General features: G+C 47.4%; 1 protein-coding gene across 2 annotated transcripts in view; it reads left to right on the top strand.

Moving 5' to 3' along the window:
• Positions 1–21886, top strand: part of Pcsk6 (proprotein convertase subtilisin/kexin type 6) — a 183694-nt gene that overhangs the window by 16796 nt on the left and 145012 nt on the right. The window lies entirely within an intron of this gene.

A 21886-nucleotide genomic window follows, 5' to 3' on the forward strand; every position in this document is an offset into this window, starting at 1 on the left:
GAGTTGTCTGCCTTTGATCTGAATAATTTGTAGGTAAACTCTGTGTATTTTGAGAATCAGTACCCTCCTCTTTTTTTTTTTAAAGAACATTGCAGCAATTTCTTTTCTTTTTTTTTTTTTGTTTTTTGTTTTTTGTTTTTGTTTTTCGAGACAGGGTTTCTCTGTGGCTTTGGAGCCTGTCCTGGAACTAGCTCTGTAGACCAGGCTGGTCTCGAACTCACAGAGATCCGCCTGCCTTGAACCTGATTCAGTGAGTTTGTTTGCCTGTTGTGTTTTGAAACAGAGCCTGGAATGCCACTGTGTGCAAGGCCTTGGGCCCGCCCCTTGCGTATTTCAGGGATGAGCAGGTCTAGATAGATCCCTGTCCACAGCCAACAGGAACTTAAGTAATCACTGGAGAGGAATGTGCAGAGCTGGTTTGCGCAACAGCAGGGAACAGGAACTTTCACCTGGGGTTCAGGGAAGGCTTTGTGGCCAGTAACATCTGAGGGTCCCACAGGACTTGTTTTTGGACAAAGGAGCAGGACAGGGGGTGGTGTTGGGACAGTATCCCACTCAGCATCCCATTCAGAAGCTAAGCGATCCATTCAGAAGCATCCCATTCAGAAGTAGAGAATCTCAGGAAAGGGCTCCAGAGGGAGTGGGAAGAGAGGTGGATGAATCTGTTAGCAGAGCCTCTCACTATGGAGAATGCAGCCTCCTTCTGGTGCCTTCAGTGGCCTGGTGGTGCTGTCTGGAAGGCTCAGCCATCCCACTGACAGAGCAGAACAGGTCGGGAATAGGCCCTTGGAGAGATAGAAGGAAAAAGTCAGCTAGGTAAGAGCAAGGTTGGAGAAAGAAAAGTTCTGGATGGGGAAAAGGATTTAGTGGAGGTTAGAGAGATGGCTCAGAAGTTAAGAGCACCGGCTGCCTTTCCAGAGGAACTGGGTTCCATTCCTATACCCACATGGCAGCTCACAATGATCTTAACTCCAGTGCACGGGATCCAGTGACCTCTTCTGGCCTCCATGAGCCCAGGGGCACAAATGGTGTGCACAGACATACATGCAGACAAAACATTCATGCACATGAAGTCATTTGCACTTACTATACAAATCAGGAGGACCAGAGTTCAGATGCTGGTACTGTTATAAACCATCTGGTTTCCCTGCAAACACCTGTAACTAACTCTGAAGGATCCGACACCCTCTTTCGGCCTCCATGCGAACACTCTGTCTCTGTGTCTCACACATACAAACATACATACACACACACACACACATACACACACACACACGCTATAATTTTTTTTTAAAGTTCTGACAGCTAGTACTCAGAAGGCAGAGGCAGTGAGTTTGAGGCCAACCCTGGTCTACCTAGTGAATTCCAGACTAGCCAGCCTGTCTCAAAAAAAAAGGAAGGAAGGAAGAAAGGGAGGAGGAGAGAAGGAGGAAGGAAGATAGGAAAGGTGGGTAGATCTGTGTAGACTTTGCCACATATCTGATGGCATTCAATGGCAGGGGTATTTACCAGCTGCCGGCTTTGTTCAGTGAAGGTGTGTAGTGTCTCCAAGCTTGGCAGGATACCTGGCAAGTCCTGAGCTACAAAGATAGGCTGGGGCAGGCAGGCTGTGCCCCAGCAGTCCCCTCCTATGCCAGTTTTAGCTTTATGCATGTCCTCTCTGAGAGTCATGAAGCCTGTGGTTTAGTGTCTGTCAGACCCCGTGTGCCTGGATCCCTGCCTGTGTCTCAGTTGGAGTTTATTTAGGTGTGTCTGTCTGAGAACAGATTTTAACAGAAAAGTAAGTCCATTCTTAGCTGTCATTGATCTCAGTCTCCATACAGCTCCATCTTATGCCATTGGCTTTTAAAGCTAAACAAAACCCTCACTTTATATTCCTCATGATAAGGCCCTGTTTTTCCTGAATTGAAAAGAAACCGTTCCTGACTCTGTCAAGAGCTCATTAACACCTTTCTTTACAACCTCTGCCGTGTCATTTGCAGGAATGTGATACTATTAGTCCAAACAAGAAAGCTGGGTTCCTTTCAGTGGCTTCAACCAACTTCTGTCCAGTGACTCAGTTCAAGATCCTCTCAGCCCTTCATTTAAACAGATTGTTTTGCTTTGCCATGCTGTGGATGAAGTCTAGGACCTCATACAAGCTAGGCCATACCCAGGCTCACTTGGGGGAATGGCTGCTGTCTCTTTCCATAGAGGTTTGTGTTTTTGTACAAAATATTGTCATTATAATTTTCTAATCCCCCACTCCCACCTACTCACCTCAGAAACCTCAGGAAGCCAAACTGATTCTGTCTCCTGTTAAATCAACTTCAGACCCCGTTAAATCAACTTTAAACCCAGATGAATCCTCAGAGTCGATGTGGACATACTGACATCACTCTGTTGTAGATGTAGACACACTGACGTCATTATGTTTCCTGTGTTGGGCAACCAGGAGTCACAAACCACACAATTGTTTATGTCCTGTTGGTGTTAATAGTGATTCCCTAACTCCTGCGCATGGCCCTGTCTTCATGGTAAGGCACGGGTGCGTTTTCTGTTTTCTTCTTGTGTCAGGAGTTCAGCTATGGAGAGCTGAAACAAAAACAAAAACAAAAAACAAAAACAAAACAAAGCATTTGAAAGCCAGTGTGTTTTTCTGACCTGAAACTGGGTTTGCTTTCCAGCCGCTGGTTCCTAAAGTTAGTCACTTTTGTAAGCGCTTTTGTACCTGATCTGTGCCAGTGGCTGTGACAGCCCTGGCTTGTCACCATGCCAGACAGTGGCACAGCATCCTTGAGGGCCATCCTGAACACAGATCACTTTGTGCAGATTTTAGTGGCGGGTGCTGCCGTTGGGAGATCTTTTCCCCAAGGCGGAGGAGCCTTGCCTGTATGCTTGTTGCTGCCACGCTCCCTGCTGTCTTGTTTGTTTTATTTGACTCACGCTGTCAGGCTCCATGAATTAGGTTGCAAGTCTTGGGCCTGGGCCATGTTCCTGCATTCATCATAGGCATGAAACTGATGCCACATGGGTCATTAGGGACAATGGACAAGGCCAGCAAGAGTATAGTGTTCTGCAAAGCCTACCTAGTTCATTTTAAATGCCCTGCGTGTGCTGGCCTTGATTCCCGTGTGATTTCTATGTCAGCCTGTCATAGCAACAGAGGGTATGTCAGCAGTAGAAATGACATGACCAGCCCTTCCCAGTGACTAGGAGAACTAGTGTCACGGTTTTCCCACTTGAGAGAATCAGGCCAGCAAGCATCTCTGGTCAGAGTGGGTCACCAATCTGCCTGTGTCAATGCTAGGTTCTCAGCATATTGGGGTACTGTTTTTTTGCCCCCACGAGATGATTATGAGGTCTCTCGGACTATTTAACTTTTACCACAATTTTAAGTTTGTTGGCACCATCCAGAGACAAGTAGACAGAAGAACGGAACACGAAACAAGTAATAAAAAGGAACAGACAGGCTGGATGGTGGTGGCACACACCTTGAGTCCCAGAGGCAGGTGGGTCTCTGAGTCTCCAGAGCTAGATCCAGGACAGCCAAGGTTACACAAAAACACAACAATAGGAAGGCAACAGACAACAGGTCTGCATAACCAGAAAGGCCTCACAAACATCACACCACGTGAAAGCCTTGTACCACAACTCAGTGATTCCATATGCAGAAAGCAACAGAAGAGACAACACCAGTGGTGTGGAGGGCCTCAGCCTTGGGTAGGGGTTGACGGGAAGGCTCGCAGACACTCGGGGTGATGTCTTGGTAGGTGGGGTGAAATCTTGATAGTCTGAAGAACATATATAATGACATATATAACCAATCTGAGCCAATGTGGTGTGAACATATGCTCAATTCTTCACAGGTAAATTTTGCCTCAAAAGAAGAAAAACACCCAAGTAAATATTGGGCTCTTGATAGGGACGTGGCTGTGGAAGTGTTCCTCGGGGAGTGTGCTGACGTGGCCGTTCACTCTGTAGTGAGCACACGGAGAATAAATGTGCTGATGGAAGGGTGGATTCAGGCAGAGAACCCTGAGGGGATGGCCGTGACTTCTGGTGGAATAGCATGGTGGGGGTGGGGCCATTTGCTGCACATGGTTCTCTTTCAACTTAGCCCTCTGCTTGAAAATTTTCATAATAAGATGTTAGGAGAAAAGATAGTGAGGGTGTGGTGGATGGGGCTCCCCGAGGAGGAAGCCAGGATTGTCCTAATCATGAAGTTATATTTCCAGATGAAGATTAGAAGAGACTTCTAGAGACTTAATAGAGCCAGTGACGTTGTCAGGGCAGTAGCAGTGAAGTCTGACTTTGGGATGCTTACTTCTAGGGTGTAGGCCACCTTGGCACCTGAAGGGACAAAGGTGGCTCCTGGCAGCCCTCTCTTGCTAGTTCTATGCTGGCAGGGTTGCAGAAATGTAAATGAGCCCAATCGCGGAGTTATAGGAACTTCCTGTGCAGGAGCGATAAGCCCGCCGCAGATACCCTGGCAGGGTTGGTTTGGCTTGTTTTCTCCTAATTATCTTATCCGCCTGCGAGGCCGTGTTTCCCTTAATTTCAGGATCAGACTTAGTAACTTTCTGAAGACTTCTCAGCCTCTCTTGATTCTTTTGAAACCAAGGGGCAGGACCAGCTGCCGCAGTGCAAAGTCCTGAATGGGAGCCCTAATTTGGACCCCTGCCTGTTTCCCCAGGGGCGCCCCAGACCAGATGTGGCAAAGACAACTCTAGTCTTCTTGGGCAGAGCCTCTGCCTGAGAGGGTCTGTTGGTAAATTCCGAAGCTGGGGCGGGGGCAGAGGGAAAGAATGAAAGCATTATTCTAAGAAGCCACTTTTATTTATAGATTCTCCTAATTCTATTAGAACGAACGCCAGAGGGATATAAAAGTTGGAACACATAACACATAATAGAAATGAAAGGACGTTAAGCTAAACTAGGGAACGTGGTAAAATGAGGAGACTCCATACCAAGGGGAAGATGCGGCATTTTTCTGAAATGAAATCGTCTTAGAGCACATTGTACCAGGAAAGCAAATTAAAATAAGAATTCGGTGAGGGGAAAGCTTGGACGGAAGCATGAAATATTTCACAATGAAAAGGAGAAAGTGTTGAGCTGACTCAAGGGGAAAACAAATATGGAGTTTGCACTAATTACATTATAGAGACAAATAAAATGTTGAAAAGGAAATAAAGCAATTAACTACTTAATGTGCTTTAAGAGTCACTGACAAAATAAAATGCACTAAATATAATAAAATATGCAAATAGCTATAATTTGCTTCCCCCCTCCCCCTCCCCCAACAGCTCAGGCAGTGCCTCCTGTTCTGCATACACAATGAGGGAGTTTTGACCACTGACCAAAGGCATTGGTGGCCTCTAATACAAAGTTAACAGCCTCTCGTGTTAGGCAAGCCGAAATCTGACACCACTTTTCAATGAATGAGGTAGAGTTTGAAGAACATGTACCTATGGGGAAAACTCAGGTTAAAGTCTAAAGCATAGGGGCCAGCCAGAAGACCGGAGTTCGATTCCTAGACCCACGCAGTGGAAGGAGAGAACCAATTCCTGCAAGTCATTCATTCTGTGACCTCCATGCATAGATGCAACTGCATATCAGCACAACACATGTAATTTTATTTTACTTTATTTTGTTTTTTGAAAGAGGATCTCAGTAGGTAGTCTTGGCTAGCCTTGAGCTCTATGTAGACCAGGCTGGCTTCAAACCCATAGTGCTCCACCTGCCTCTGCCCCTGAGTGCTGGGATTTAAACACATGTGTCAACATGTACTAAAATTAAAAATAAAAAATCTAATGAACGAAGGCCTGGATTATAAGAATCTCTCTTCTGACACTGACTGTCCGATGCTGTACCCCAGCTCTTTCTTCTGAAAAATGGAAGTTAGGAGCACTTCCAATAAGAACATGCGTGGAATAGTGCCTGTCCTCAGGTGACCATTGTGCTGCGAACAGCATCATCACAGCGATGGTTATCTCTGCCGGTGGAGCTCGACATACCAGTCCACCCAGTGCGGACGTACCAGTCTGCCCAGTGTTAGGTGTATTGGAGTCACCCTAGGAAAGCTGCATTTAAAGCCAGAATTCGAAGTCCCAGGTGAGGCTGGGACTGAGGCTAGAGAGGCAGAACACCTGTCTGACGTGTCCAAGGCCATGGCTTCCAGCTCCTGCACCGTGAAGGCAGTGGAGCGGACGAATATTGTGTGACCGTTTGTCTTCCTGAGGAAGGTCGTGGCTGTTAACACTTGGACAGCGCAGACAAAAGCTATGCTAGACTAAACTCATGAGCTATGACTTCTGCAGTGAGGACATGCCACGACCTCAGCGCTTATCACAGTGACTTGCCTCCCATTCAGCAGCAGGTGGGAGAGGCGGGTGGGGCCTCCCTGCCCTGCCTAGCATGCTTTGGAGGGTTCCTACCTACCAACGTGGATGCAAGAGAGGCTCCTGCTACTCAGGACTAAAAACAAATTCTCTCTTAAGAATCAGAGACAAACAAAATAGTGGGACCTGTCAGTTGGCCTATGTTAACCCCTTGGAGTAAACAGGAAAGCTCACCAAAGGTGGCTGTGGATGGAAACAGCTATCTTCTATCTGTACTGATGTACTCCAGATTCTCACCTTCATTCACCCCCCAGAGATACCAGCATTCTTGGAGGTGCTAGATTTTTATCTTCTTCCCAAATGTTCTTTGCTCTGGGCACCACTTATGAGGACGTTACAGAACACTGACGTCATCGGAAATGAAGGAAAATTCTATAAGAGACCATAGCAATGTAAAGGCAAAGGGGCCTTTCCATCCTCTCTCCTCACGGTAGCTAGGTTTCCCCGTGACGCATAAAGCCAGCTTTTTGTTTTCCGGGATTACCTTGATGGACCAGCTCTTGCAAGCAGAGCTATTAGGCAAACACAAACAGAAGATTTAGATATGATCTGAACACTTTTGCCTACACATTGATCAACAGTTGGCGGGCCACTTAACATCCTTGGATGTCAAATCACTCATCTGTGATGTACGATTGCAGTCATCCTTGCAAAACAGAATTCTGCAGCTGGCTGTTGGAGATCGCAGTGTGAGTGTTCTTCTCTGGGAGAGGAGCGCTGGCCTTGTTATTAGTGTGGATACAATCGTGGTCCTCCTACCTGACAGCCTCACTGTGCACTGACCTCAGGAAGACTGGTATTGTCCCTAGTGGATACCTAGCCAGTCCCCACTGTGACCAGTGGCTTAGGACCAGGAGGGTGGACGCCACCTGCCACTTGCTAGTACCGCCCCTCCTTTGGCTACTCCCTCATGTATTTCCTGGGTTGGTTCCATATTTAATTTTGAAAGAGCATAGAATTCGGGGTGTTGGAGTCCTGGAGTCTCCCACCACCTGTCTCTTGACCATAAGTCTAGAATGTGAAATGAGGAATTTGCTACAGTTTAATTTCACCAGTCATCTGAAAGCTGCCACCACCGCCACTCACGGACAGCTCAGGTTCCATTGGGAAGAACTATACCGTGTGAATTGGCATGGGTTGTCAATTTCAGAGACTCGTTACATTGTAGCTAGGAATGTGTTCAGAGGCAGAAAGCAGAGGCAATAACTGCAACACCGTGGAGATTACTTTGTTTTGTTTGTGTCAAGTGGCACTTCCGTTTTCTACTCTGCCACTCTTGGCCCGAAGGTCTCTTCTTGTGGGCAGTCCCCGAGGTAGTATGGGGTTAATACTAGACACACACTTGGAAGTCTAATATCCAGATACTAGGCAGGTTGCCGAGTTTGGGGATGAACAAATAGAATAATCAAAACTCCGTTTCAATGGAAAAGGGTCACCCTCCCCAGGGACTTGTGCTGTATCTATCTCAAGGGATACAGCTATGTTACATGGTCATGTTGGCTTCAGGGGAGTCTGAGAAATCAAGAGGTTTAGATTCTACAGCCTTTATACAGGAGGGAGGTAAGGAAAGGGCTAGAAATGCAAGTAGGATTTTGTATCTATGGTGTTTCCTCCACACCACAGGTAGTGTCTCTCCATTATCTTGTGAATGATTGAAGACAGGTGGTGGTGGCGCACGCCTTTAATCCCAGCACTCAGGAGGCAGAGGCAGGCGGATCTCTGTGAGTTCGAGGCCAGCCTGGTCTATAGAACAAGTTTTAGGACAGGCTCCAAAGCTGCACAGAGAAACTCTGTCTCAGAACTAAACCAAACCAAAACGGGAAAAAAAGCGGGGGGCAGATTGTGTTGTAGATGCCCAGACAGCAGTATCAGCAGCCCAGCGCCATTAGAGTGGACAATCTACTTAGGAAAGGTGCGAGTGATCCCAGAGGGAGGAAAGGGCAATCGCCTCCAACAAAAGGGGATAAAGACATCATGAAGATGAATACAGCAGCTGGCAAGGGTGACCGACTCTTACTGGGTAAGAAATGGCCCTCAGGGCTTGACCTTATTTACTCTGAACAGATAGGCCCCAATGTAAACACTTCTTCCCTTATATTAGATAAGGAAACTGAGGCGTGGAGTCTGTACCAAGTAGCATCTTACTGAACTGCCTGCCAGCCCTTTGCATCCCTGAGCCTCACCCAGGTTACGCAAATCAGGGGGCATCCTGTGTGCAGGACAGTCATTCAGGTCTGCTTGCCACTGGCCTCTGGTACTCAGGGTTCCGCGGTATCCATGGAATGTGGGGGATCTAGTGTTGTTGGAGCACCCGTTGGCTATCTGCTGTCTCTCACCAGGGCATTTTCCTAAGTCCGTGGAGGAAGGAGCAGCCTCCCACCCTGACCTGGGAGCGAAGGGCAGGATATCTTAGAAGGTGTCTCATGATGAATCCCTCCACTATCCCCATTTCCCCAAGTTCCCACCAGGCCAGCAGCAGCAGCATTTGGAACCTTGCTAGAAATAAAACTTCTCAGGCCCTGCTGCTCTTCAGAGACTGGGTGCTGGCCCAGCTCTCTGGCTTCGGAACATAGGGTGTACAGTGGCTGGGCACTCACAGCATCATGGTGAGTCCGAGCTTCCAGGACACTTGGCCTCAGCTGCTGGTTCATATTCACCCTGGGTTTGGCTCTGCACACCTTCATGCGATGAAGACAGCCACATCTGCCTGCTGACTGCCATGGCATCAGGCCTTTTTCTGTAGTATCCCTGGATCTCAAGTGTCTCCCACACTTCCCACATGCGCCAAGCAAGACAGCTCCCATGTCTCGGGACCTAAGGACCCAGTTTGTAACATGGGCTTAGGCAGCTTAAGGGGTGGGCAAATCCGGGAAGAGGAGCCCCAGCCTTGTGAGGCAGCCGCAGTAGCTGTGGGAAGGCACGTTGTGGAGAAGGCTCTTTTCTTACCCATGGGTAGTGGAAGGTCATCGGACGAACATAGAGTTCCTTGTCACAGCAGTGTCTGCTGCGTGTCCCCATCTTCTTCCTCACCTTCCTAACTGAGACACCTACGAAGGTTGACCATTTCAGTGTTTCCTTGACTCTGGAAGTACACATCACACCCTGGGGCTACCATGGGGCTCTCTGAATCTCCTTGCTTGTTCTAGCTTTGAACTCCTTTACCTGGTAGGTGTTCTCGAGCGTCACAAGGAGAGTCTACCTGCCCTTTCAGCCATGACCAGCACCATTATATATATATAATATATATATATAATATATATATATATATATATTATATATATATATATTATTGCTATACCGTGTCTTGGAGCTGGGTATTTCATTCCATGTGAACACCTGTATCATCATGTATGATCAAGAATACTGTGGGTTTACATGCAATCCAAAATGCTTCAGATGGCCTGGTGATTACCTCAGAGCTCCTGGAGTATATGAAGCCCACTGTGAGATCCTGTTTATCTTCCGTGTACTTTCAGCAACAATGATGTCACCAGTCCACAGTTCCACTGGAAAGATGGGGTACATTCAGCTGGAGTACTTTTGAGGAAGTCTAATAGACCTTTTTCCAAAGGTAGAAGCAAAGCTTGGAAGAGCGCGGGGACTCTTAGCACCAAGGTTGTGTCTATTCCGTGGCCCTGAAGGAAGTGAAGAGAGGTTGTTGATGGGAGCCCGAAGGGAGGATTGGGTGGACGAGCACCTTGGGGCGAGCAGGGGTTTGGGAGAGAAAGGATGCTGAAACAAGTCTGTGGGCAGAGCATAGGGGAGTGGACAAGCCAGCCTCATCTTCCTCCTCACTTGCCCTTGGGTTCACTGAGCCATTCTAAAACTAGAGGGCAGAGAAGCTGCCAAGGGTGTTCTGATACCTGGGCTAGAGCATGTCCTACTTCAGTTCCCTATTGCTGTGAGAAACACCATGACAAACACAGTGTTGGGGACGAAAGGGGTCTTGTTTGTTTGTTTGTGAAGGGAAGAAAAGTCAGGGCACAGACGGAAGTGCCAGGAGGAACATTGCTTGCTTGCTTGCTCTCCACGGCTTACGCAGCTTGCTTTTAAAATATAACTTAGGGACACCTCGCCAGGCATGGCATCACCCACCTGGACCCTCTCATCAATCATTAATCAAGAAAATGCCCCACGGATATAGCCACAGGCCAGTCTGTTGAAGGCAATCACTCAATTGGCATTCCCTCTTCCCGATGATTGTAGCCTGTGTCAAATTGATTTTTTTAAAAATTAACCAGCACAGTTGACCTCTTGTCAGTTTGTCTATTGGATCTTGGCCTTTCCTTTCTTGTTTATCCCTACGATCTCATGTTAATATCACTAAAGAAGACATAGTATAGCTTTAAAACTCCCGGAGTCTTTGAAAGATTCAACCTTTTTTTTTTTAAGTTCAAAGTCTCTTTATAATATCCAAAATCTCTTTAAAATCTAAGGTCTGTCAACTATGGGCTCCTCTAAAATAAAAAGCAAGTTATATCTTATTCCAGAAGGGAAGAACTGGGGCACAGTTACAGTTACTCTCCGACATCTGGGACTCACAGGCTTCTGGTCCCAAAGAGCTTGTTTGGGTAATTCTGTATCTTCAGCTCTGCTCCTATCAGCACACACAACGGTGCACAGGCAGGCTCCACATCACATCTCCCTTGCCCCTGGTAGTCAGCCCCCAGCCGTGGCTTCTATCGTATGCAGGGGTCTCCGACAAAACTGAGACTGCCCCCATTCTAAGCCCTCAACAGCTCTTCCAGGCCAAAGTTCTAAATTGCTCCCACAGTCTTCCCCCAAAACAACATGGTTGGGTTTGTCATAACAATACCCCACTCTCTGGTACCAGATTCTGTCCAGTTTGGCTCTCCATTGCTGAGAAGCACCACGGCCCAAGGGAAGAAAGGTGTATTTCATCTTACAGCTACAGCCCATCAGGAAGGGAGGTTGAGGCAGCAGCTCAAGATGTGAACCAGGAGCATGAGGTGTGGAGAAGCAATGCTCACTGGTTTGTTCTTCATGACTTTCTCAGCCTGCTTGATTATATAGCCCAGGACCACCTGCCGACGGTGGACCCGTCCACAGTGACCTGGGCCCTCCCACATCAAATCATCAAATTCTTGAAAATGCCGCTCAGACGCATCCACAGGCTAGTCTGAGGGATGCAATTCCATACCTGCTGCTGTCTTTCCAGATGACTCTGCCTAGCGTCAAGCTGACAGCAACGACAACGAGACACACAAGTCAGCGAGTGCAGAGTGAGAGGCAGGAAACTGGGGAGTGCATAGGGTGAGTCAGATCCAGGGGGCATCCACAGGCTTTACTTCTGAGTGCCGCGCCTAGGTCTCAGTTTGTCCAGGTTTGTTTTTGTGCTTCCTGTGAAACAGGATTTGATTTTTCCGCAAAGGAGAGTCTAGTTCTCCTAGGATTATCACTTGACTAGTTTCCCGTCACCAATGATGTTTTGTGTTTTGGTGACTTTGCTCTCTCTTTTGAGGCAGGATCTCCTCTCAGGGTGGCCTTGACATTCTACCTCAGGTTCAGGGGCTGGGTTAACCAGCACGCACGCTACCTCCCTATCTCAGGTTCAGAGCCTACATTAACAGGCATGCGCATTATATCCCTGATGGGGAAGCTCAACCAATCACATCTGGTTAGGGTGTGGCCACCTGGAGCACAGGTAGAAAAACCAGGAGATGCAGGTGTGCACTTCCCCCACCCCCCGCGGTGCTCTCCGGACCCTTTTGGATTTCAGACCTCCCACTCTTGTAGCGTGAGTTCCCCCTTTTTCCATTATTAAAACATAACTGTTGTTCTTGAGCTGGTCTGGTTATTTATCGTACCAACCTAATTCGTCAACATATCCCCCTCTGCAGGTTCAGGGCCTGGGTTAACAGGCCTGTGCACTATATCCCCACCTCAGGCTCAGGGGCTGGGTTAACAGGCATGTGCACTATATCAAGTTTGCCAGTGAAGTTCTGCTGAAAACCCAGCTCTGCGCTTGCATGGGCCTCCTCCTCTGTTCCATGTATTGTTTGTTCCTGACTCAGAGCCTCAGAGATTCCAGTGTGCTCGCTTTAGAATGCATCTTGATGTCTGACAGGACAAGCCTTACACGTTATTATGGGTTTCTAGGCTGTTCTTGCCTTCTTGTCTTTGCCTTTTCACTTTCAATGTGACAATTTCTGCGAAACAAACATCAACAAAATACCTTCAGGATTTTGACCAAAATATTATATAACATGAATGTATTTGATACATTTGATCAAGTGAATCACAATGATACAGGGCCTTCTATCTATGAACATGGTATTCTTTTTACTTTTTAAGTATCTTTTAATGATTGGCAATGTGTTGTCATTTGCTATCTTCTTATCCACCTTCTTATTCCGACTCATCGCTGAGTCAGGTCTTCTGAGCTGGTTGGAAGTTCAGATTCTATACTCATGGCCAGAGCAGACCTGTAATTTCCCCTTCTGACACAGTCCTTGTCTGGCTCCAATATTACCCTTATGAATTTTATTCTTTTTCTGTTTCCTGGACCAGTTTGTGCAAGACTAAGACGGTTTATTCCTTGACATTCCTTAGCGCTCACTCTTAAATCTGGGCACGCATGTTCTATGTGAGAGAGATGGATGTCTCCCCCTGCTTCATTCGCTCTAATGGAAGAGCCAAGTGGTCCTTCTTTTTTATATAGTTTCATATATCATAATTTTCTAGTCATTTGCTCTTGTTGTCTGAAGGTTTTAAATGTATTAGCTTAATGTCGCAGTGAGTGTGTCCTTATTATCCTTTAATCCTTGGCTTTCTCTGCAGCAGCACCTCTTTCCCTTGTATTCCACTTCTCTGAGCATTTTCCCCCTGTCTGTACTGAGCTAGATTTATCTCTCCTGCTGGGTTCTTAAAGAAGTGTTTCCAGCTGCTTAACGTTTCTCTATTACTAATTTATCTTCTATTTTACAGAGTTCTCCCAACCTTAACTCTCTACCTCTCTGTTTTCTTGAACTTAAAAAATATCTTTTTAAACCAGATGTGGCGGTACACACGTTTAATCCCAGCACTCAGGAGGCAGAGGCAGGTGGATCTCTGTGAGTTTAAGACCAGTGTGCTCTACAGAGTGAGTTCCAGGACAGCCAGAGCTGTTACACAGAGAAATCCTGTCTCCAAAAACAAACAAACAACACACACACACACAACTTTAGCTGGTCACTTGATACCATGAGTGTCCATCACCTCTGCTTCTACCAGTATGGGAGACGATGCGATGTCCCTTCTGATGTCATATTCAGTGATGCTCATACATTCTCCCCTCAGGGCTTTCACTGGCATTACATTTTTCATATCTGAAGTCCACATTATGGTGTTTGATCCATGAATAACCTAAGCATGTATGCTAATTTCTGTGTGGGGGGGACTTTTCATCTCTTCATGTTATCAATAGCTAACCTAATTGTTTTCAGATCAGATATTGTCTGGAAATTAGTTCCTTGATGCCGGAGAGATTTATTTTAGGTTCTGGTACCTCATCAGTCTCTGGAGAAGAATGTCCTCCACTGTTGTTGATGAGGTTTAACAACATAATGCGGACTCCAGGCTCAAACCTTCTCCACGCCAGTGTTACATGTCTCTATGACCTGGCTTGAGATGTGGCCATGTGGCTTCTGATGTCAGGGTATTAATCCAGTTCCCTAGAGTCACAGAACTTATAGAATGAATCAATCTCTCTCTCTCTCTCTCTCTCTCTCTCTCTCTCTCTCTCTCTCTCTCTCTCGGAATTCGTTGGAATGATTTATAGGCTGCAGTCCAACAATGGCTAGTTATGAATGGAAAGTCTAAGAATCCAGTAGTTGCTTAAACCCACGAAGCTGGTCTTCTATATCTTGGCTGTTCTTCTGTGCCTTGGCTGTTCTTCTGTGTCTCAGTTGGTCTTCTGTGTCTCGGCTGGTCTTCTGTGTCTTCTGTATCTCTGCTGGTCTTCTGCATCTTGGCTGGTCTTCTGTGTCTTGGCTGGCCTTCTGTGTTTTCTGTGTCTTGGCTGGCCTTCTGTGTCTCGGCTGATCTTCTGTGTCTCAGTTGATCTTCTGTGTCTCAGCTGGTCTTCTGTATCTTGGCTGGTCTTCTGTAAATGCTAGAATTACCAAGAAGTAGGCTCCCATGCCAGGGAAGGAATGGATGTGCTGGCAAGGGGAGGGCAAGCAGGTGAAGAACGAATGAATCCTTCCTTTTTCCATTATCCTTACAAGGTTCCAGCAGAAGGTGTGTCCCAGGTTAGAGGTGAGCCTTTCCACCTCAAGATCTGGATTAAAGGTGTCTGTCATCCTGCCTCAAGATCCAGATCACAAGTGTGCCCTCCATATCTGGATTGTAGTTTATTCCAGATATAGTCAAGTTGACAACCAAGAATAGCCATCACAGAGGAGACCTGGTGGGTGGGTAGCATTTAGGTCGGTGGAGGCTGAGAGGGTCTGAGCCGAGAGAGTAACGTGAATATTGCTGAGGGAAAGCCAGGGCATGGTTTAACTTCTGCAGAGAGACCCAGAGAGGAGAGGAAGATTGGATCAGGCCAGAGGTCCAGGGAAAGGACCCCATTTCTTAGTCAGGAGGGAGTTATCTCCCAGGGTTTTGGGGAAAGTACCTGTAGAGAGAATGCCCAGAGCTTAGATTTGGGTGGACCTGGGTTGCAGGGCAGGGTCATACTGGCCACTTTATGGTGACCTCAGTATTGCACAGAACATTTCCGAGAGTGCAAAGGGGACCAGAGTAGCTTAAGCCAGGGCAGCAGGGCTGAGAACACAGGATACACACTATTTACTGAGGAGGGCAGGGGTGTCAAGCAGCCAAGGGCACAAGGGGGTAGTAAGGGCTCCATGAGTGTTTTATTTGTTTGAGGACTCTTTTTTTTCTTCTTTAGTTATGATTCCCAAGGTCTCTGTAGGAGGAGCAGCAGCAGGACTCAGGAAGGATAAGTCACTGAAGAGGCCTGATACACAGAATGGGGAGGCAGGAACAGTTGGCGGTGATGTCAGGGACACATTGCAGGTGCTGGGAAGGAGGGAGGCTGGCTGTCACACTGAAGGACAGCCAGAACTGTCTGCAGCAGGGAGTGTAAGAAGCTGACCAATGTGGAGGTCCCAGTCTCTGTTTTGTGACTTCCTGGCCACTCCAGCCTGTGATTTCCAGATGTGTTCAGGCTGGGATTAGCCTCTCAGACCAACTGTGTCTCCGTTTCCTCATCTGATCCTGGTCTCTGCGAAGGCCTCCCCATCAACTGAGAGGAGCCACAGGCCGCTGTCCCCGGATCTGCAGAATGGTGTTGCCACTCCGCATCAGCCTGCGGGCACATTCCACTCTGGTGGGGGAGATGAGCCTGCTGTGCCGGGTTTCAAATGCCATGGGGGTGGGGGGACAGTTTGTTTTCTTTCATGTGAGGCGGATAGGAAGTCTTCTGTAGAAACTGGCAGAGATGGACCAAAAGCTGCTAAATTTAGCCTGCATTCGGGAGGGAGGTTAGAGAGTGGTGTAACAAGTAATTAGGCCTGCTCCTCAGAACCAGCGATGTTTCTCAAAGTCTATGTCTTTCACTGACATTAGAGAAAAGCATAATGAAACGCGTCTTTGAAAGGATCCCGTCAGCCCCACTCTGCGGAGAGCTCCAGAGACTTCAGCGTTGTCAGGCATGTTCTGTGGTGCTGCAGTCCTTCCAAGGTGCCCCTGCAGGGGGATGCACTCCGTGGCATGAAGGGCATGGGAAGTCCTTGGAAGTAGATGTCTGTGGATAGGTAAACAAACCCAGCCAGCACCTAGCTTGAGTCTGTGCTGAGGGCCTTCCTGGGAAGCTGGGCTACTTAGTGGGCCAGGCACTGTAAAACCTATGCTGCACTGCCTCCCTGGCTTCTTTAGGGCATTTGGGCTTGTGCCTTAGGTCAAAGCTATGTAGAAAACTCATTAAACACGCTGCTCCCTGCTGCAGCATCTCAGATCCACACGAGGGATAAAGTGACCACACACCACTGGAGCTGGTGTTGAAAGCAGCCACCCCAGTCGTCACAACCCGTTCCCGTCCTGGGATAACTGGGTGAATTTGCCTGTCATTCTGTGAGGGAAGGCACCTGACAGCCACATCAGTCCCTCACTGTGTGACCGATGTCTGATCACATGAAGGGAGGGGGGTATCTATGGGGCCCTTGGAAAGCAAGGCATGTAAGGCTACCGCATCAGGAGTCACTGAAAGCCTTGGCAGAGCCAGCCCCATCTCTGGAGAGACATGTCACTAGCATGGGGTGATGAGGGTATCAGAGACGCCAGCTGTCAGCTCCAGCAGGCAGCATACATCCATCAGGCAGGATTCCACAGGCCCAGATGAGCAGCTCCCAAGCTCAAAGTGGATTTGTCTTTGCAGACTCGTGAACATAAGAGATGACATGCGGCATGAATTTGTTTTGCAGAATCGGAACTCTGGGACTTAAAAAATGTCTCAGCCTGGAAGCAGCCATCCATCGCAAACTCAGATGAGTGTGTAAGAGTAAATGGATAAGAAACGTTAGCTTCAGGGAGCTGGGAAAATACAGCGGGCTGCTAGACAGGGGTGCTGTCACATGCCTGGCAGTGTCCCGCTCTCTACCCTCGCACCGTCCTCCACTCCCACTGCCCCTTGGGTGGAGGCCTAGCCTGCGAGGTGCTATTTTGTTCATCTTCACCTTTTAGGACTCTTTCAAAGTGGGATTGTTTTCCCTATAGAGCCACGAATAAAGTCTTTCTTTCCTTGATATTGATAAAACATTGGTCCGGAGATCCCCATGGATACCCAGGTCTATGGGTGCTCAGTTTCCTCCTCTAAAATAGTGCAGTGTGTATGGGAGAGCCCTTGTGTACTTTAAATCACCTTTGAATGACCGACCATTCTTAATACAGCGGAAGCATGGTATAAATTGTTGTATTGTATTGTTTAGGGAGTAAAGTCCCAGGGGAAAGTCTGTATGAGGTCTAGACATTGTTAGTATAGATGGACTGGCTAGCCTCAGAGGCCTAACGTGGAATTGGCTCACGTCAGTAATAACAACCTTTTTTTTAAAAAACAATGTTTTCAAAAAGGCTAGTTGAATCCAGGGATGCAGAACTCACGGATGCAGAGGGCTGACTATATACTTGAAAAAGAAAAGAAACTGAAGGACATTTGTTATCTAACCTTGCAACCAATTTTATTTGGTCCATTTGTCCTCCTAAAGTGAGGTGCACCTTTGTTCCTTTCTTTAAGACATGATGTACAAGAAGCTACCAGTCCCCTCTAGAGCATTTCCTGCTCTGCATGGCACCCCTTCCCTCCCTGCAGCCTTGGTAGGGGAATACTAGTGTTGTTCTTACATGGGAAGGGAAATGAAGGAGCTGTGCCCAAAGTCCCTTTTCAGTTAGGCAGAGCTAGCATGAACAGCTCTGTTCCGAAGTCGAGACCTTGCTCAGCTACTGAGTTGGGTCCCAGCAGAGTTCCTCTGTAGTCCGCACAAGGTGATAACCACAGGTGAGTCCCTTGTCGCCTTTGTACCTCACCTCCACCCCATCTGTCATTGGAGGAAAAGCAGCTACGCTTTCTGCCAAGCCTCTAAGAACGCAGGTTCCTGTGTGTATCTTAGAGTACATTTGGGTAGGTGATCGGGTTTTGTGATGCCCTGTGGGCCCAGGTGGACCCAAATGTGTATCCTCCATTTATCCTTATCACCCCCTCCTCTGAAGCAGGCCCAGGCTGCCATGGGCCCTGCTGGGTCTCCCATATTGAGGATTGTGCCCTGCTCAAGTGGCTGCTCACATCCGTGTTGGGGGAATCCACAAAGGACTAGATGGATGCCCATGGAGACCTGTAGTAGCTAGATAAGATGAAAGCAGTAGTCGGAGGAAGAAGAGCAAGGAGGGAAGAGAGCTACCCAGAGTTCTGTCAGTAAACACACAAAGAGGCACAGAGGGCTGGGTGGGGCTTCCTTGGGTTCCTGGTGTGTGAGACTATGTGTGCTTCTTCTCGGGTTCATTGGGCACGTGTGCTTCTTCTCGGGTTCATTGATACAGAGGGCACGGTGGGTAGACTGCTTTCTCCTGTTTTCCTTTCAGGCAACTAGTTTAATTGACCAGTGCTTGGAAGTGTGAATCTGAAAGTTCTGCCAAAGTCATTTATCAGCAGATATTCTAGAAACCGCGGGTGTTAGCATGAAGTGGCAGTAGAGTATGTCAATGCTTCTCCTCCTTTGAGAGAGGAGAAACTGAGACTGGGAAGAATCAGAGGACCCCAGTTCCAGGGGGGTCACTGCCTTCCTCTGACATCCTGTGGTTATCAGGCATATATGGGATACATAGACGTGAACACAGGCAAAAACATTCATGCATGTAAAACAAGAAAATCTAAAGAACAGTGTAAAGTCCCCATATGGGGCTAGAGAGATGACTTCACAATTAAGAGCTGCATGCTTTTCTAGAAGACCCACATGTTGGCTCATAATGGTCTATGACTTCAGCCCATGGGGATCCAACACTCTCTCTGGTCTCCAGAGACACAAGGTGTGTGCACATGGTTTCGGCAGCATGTCTCACTCTGGCGGCGGATCTATGGCATCTCCTTCTTTCTCCCAGCATTCAGTCCAGTCCCTCTACCTACCTAAGTTCTGCCCTATCAACAGGCCAAGGCAGCTTCTTTACTCATTAACGTTAATCACAGCACACAGAGGGGACTCGCACATTAGGAGACAAGTTTTTTATGTAGACAGGACCATAGAAGATATTTATTTTAATGGGAATAAAATGTGAGTAACACAGAGTATAGCATAGGAACCATTTCTTTGCTCACAGTTGAGCGTCATTAAGTCCATGCATGCTGATGTGTAGCGGTCACTACCATCCACCTCCAAACTGAAATCTATACATATTAAGAACTCATTTCCCATCCTTCCTCTTCCTGGCCCATACCACCAACATCCCACTTCCTGTTTGTGTGAATTTGACGGCTGACATGCTCATAGCAATAGCTCTCCTATTCATGGTAGCTCGTTTCACTTAGCTTGCTGTCCTCCAGGTTCATCCATATTGTATCCCGCAATTGTGTCTCCTTTGTTTCCAAGGCTAAACAAGCTGCACACTGGTACATCCCCCATCATCTCCTCTGCCACTGATGGACACTTGGGCTGCTCCCCTGCTTGGCTGTTGTGAATGGTGTCTCTGTGGGCTTGGGTGCTCACCTCTTTCTGACAGCTCCTACTTTTGCTTCTATTGGATGGAGAAGAGTCTGAATTTTCAAGTGAAAAGTTTGAAGATTAATTTCTCTAAATGCCTTTTAGTTTCCCTTTGGTTAACTACTCTCCAGTGAGGGTTTTAAATATTAAAGTTTAGATCAGTTCTCTCAAAGACAAATCTCCCATCTCCCCCCCCCCCCCCCCCACACCTCTTTTGTAACCTGACAATCTCCTCCAACATGATCCTCCTCCAGGAAGTAGACCCAAACGACAGCCCAGCTCTGACGCCTCCTGTTTGTAGCAGGCCTGGATGCATGCTTGGTGTGTGCTTGTTCTGAACCAGATGGTATAGACACCCCTGTGGCCCCTGCTGTGTGCTGTGCACAGTCATTTGTGCCCAAGGTCACAGATGAACTTCACTATATTAACAGTTGAGATACTCATCTCTATGAGCAGATCTGGGCTTCTTCCAGGGTTTCTTTTCCCTGGTGGAGTTTTCAAGAATGATCTTTTCGAACATAAGGTCTTTTCTTGCTGTTTCTTCTACAACGCTACAGGCCCTTCCTGCTCTACTTTGGTTAGAGGAGGGTACAGAGACAAAATTCAGATAACCTGTCCGTCATTTACAACAGTTATAGAGAGAGCCTCAGGGCTACGATACAGGAGTTGAAGCATTTCAACTTTTATTTTCTAAACCATTCATTTGTTTTGTTCGAGGCAGGGTGTTACATAACTCAGGCTGGCTCTAAACTCACCATGTGACCAAAGGGTGGCCTTCAACTCTTGATCCTCCTGGCCTCTCTTCTCTGGTATTGAGGTTGCAATACCTATGTGTTTGGCTAGATCACAATTTCTTTGTTTGTCTTAGTCAGGGTTTTATTGCTATGAAGAGACACTATGACCATGGCAACTCTTATAAAGGAAAACATTTAATTAGGACTGGTTTATGGCTCAGAGGTTTGGTCCATGATCAGAATGGTAGGAAACATGGGAGCATGCAGGTAGACATGGTGCTGGAGAGGTAGCTGAGAGTTCTACATCAAGATCAGTAGGCAGCAGGAGGAGAGAGATACTGGGTCTGGCTTGAGCTTCTGGAACCTCAAAGCCCACCCCCAGTGACATACTTTCTCCAGCAAGGTCATACTACTCCACAAGGCCACACCTCCTAATGGTGCCACTTCCTATGAGTTTATGAGGGTCATTTTCATTCAAACCACCACAGTGTTTATTGAGAAAGGATACTGGGAAATTAAGTGCCTTGTTTTATTGCAATTTTAAAATAATGTAGAAACAAATCAACCAGTCACAAGCTCCTAGAAAAGTAAAAAGCGTTCTCTCTCTCTCTCTCTCTCTCTCTCTCTCTCTCTCTCTCTCTCTCTCTCTCTCTCTCTCTCTCTGTCTCTCTCTCTCAGTAAGAATGTTGCTAGCTCGGTCCCATCAGTCCCAACAATCTAGTGCATCTGTCACATAAACAAGGGGCAGTCTCTATAGAGCTGCGGCACATCCCTGCAAGTCTGTCACCACCGGTGAACCTCACTTTCCTCCGTGCCCACCAGTGGTCCTCACTCGACTTGAATGCCTCCACGTGTGGAAGACTTCATTTATTCCCAATGTGATATGGTTGAAAAGTGATGGCACCTTTTAAAGGGGGGTCTAGACATGGGTGTGTATCCTCTGAGGAGACTGTGGAAGGACATCCCTTCCTCTCTGTGTTTGTGCTTTTTGACCCTAGATGTGTGGTTTTGCTCTGCCAGATGTCTCTACCACTGTTGGGCTCTGCAATGCTACAGGCCCTTCCTGCTCCCCAGACCCTGAATTTCCTGTGACTCCTTGCCTGCCAGAGTAGACAACGTGTTTTCCTATGCTTGTAGCTGCTCTGAGCATGAGACCCTCATGAGTTTCTGATGGCAGGGACTGGTTTCTGGTGGGCTTGTAGCTGAAAAGTCCAGAGAGCTAGGGCATGGCCATTAGTCAAGGAGAGCCTTATATAAGCTGCCCTGGAACACAATAAAGGGGGCATTCTTGTTTCAGGAATGACCCGTGTCTCTGTGTGTGTGTGTGTGTGTGTGTGTGTGTGTGTGTGTGTGTGTGTGTATGTGTGTTTCTATCTCCATCCCGTGGTAGACAGGCAGTACTGTACAGGTGGCCTGTACACACCACAGGCAGCTAGGACCATTTAATTGTGGATTCTGACCTCCAAAATGGTCAGGCAGAACAAACATTTTCTTTTCACAAATTGTCTGGGGCATTTTGCTATAGTGGCAGAAGCCGACTTATACTGTTCAGAATTGGGGTTACAGTGGGTGAGCAGGT

This window comes from Microtus pennsylvanicus, chromosome 18, assembly GCF_037038515.1.
Source record: "Microtus pennsylvanicus isolate mMicPen1 chromosome 18, mMicPen1.hap1, whole genome shotgun sequence".
Taxonomy (NCBI): Eukaryota; Metazoa; Chordata; class Mammalia; order Rodentia; family Cricetidae; genus Microtus; species Microtus pennsylvanicus.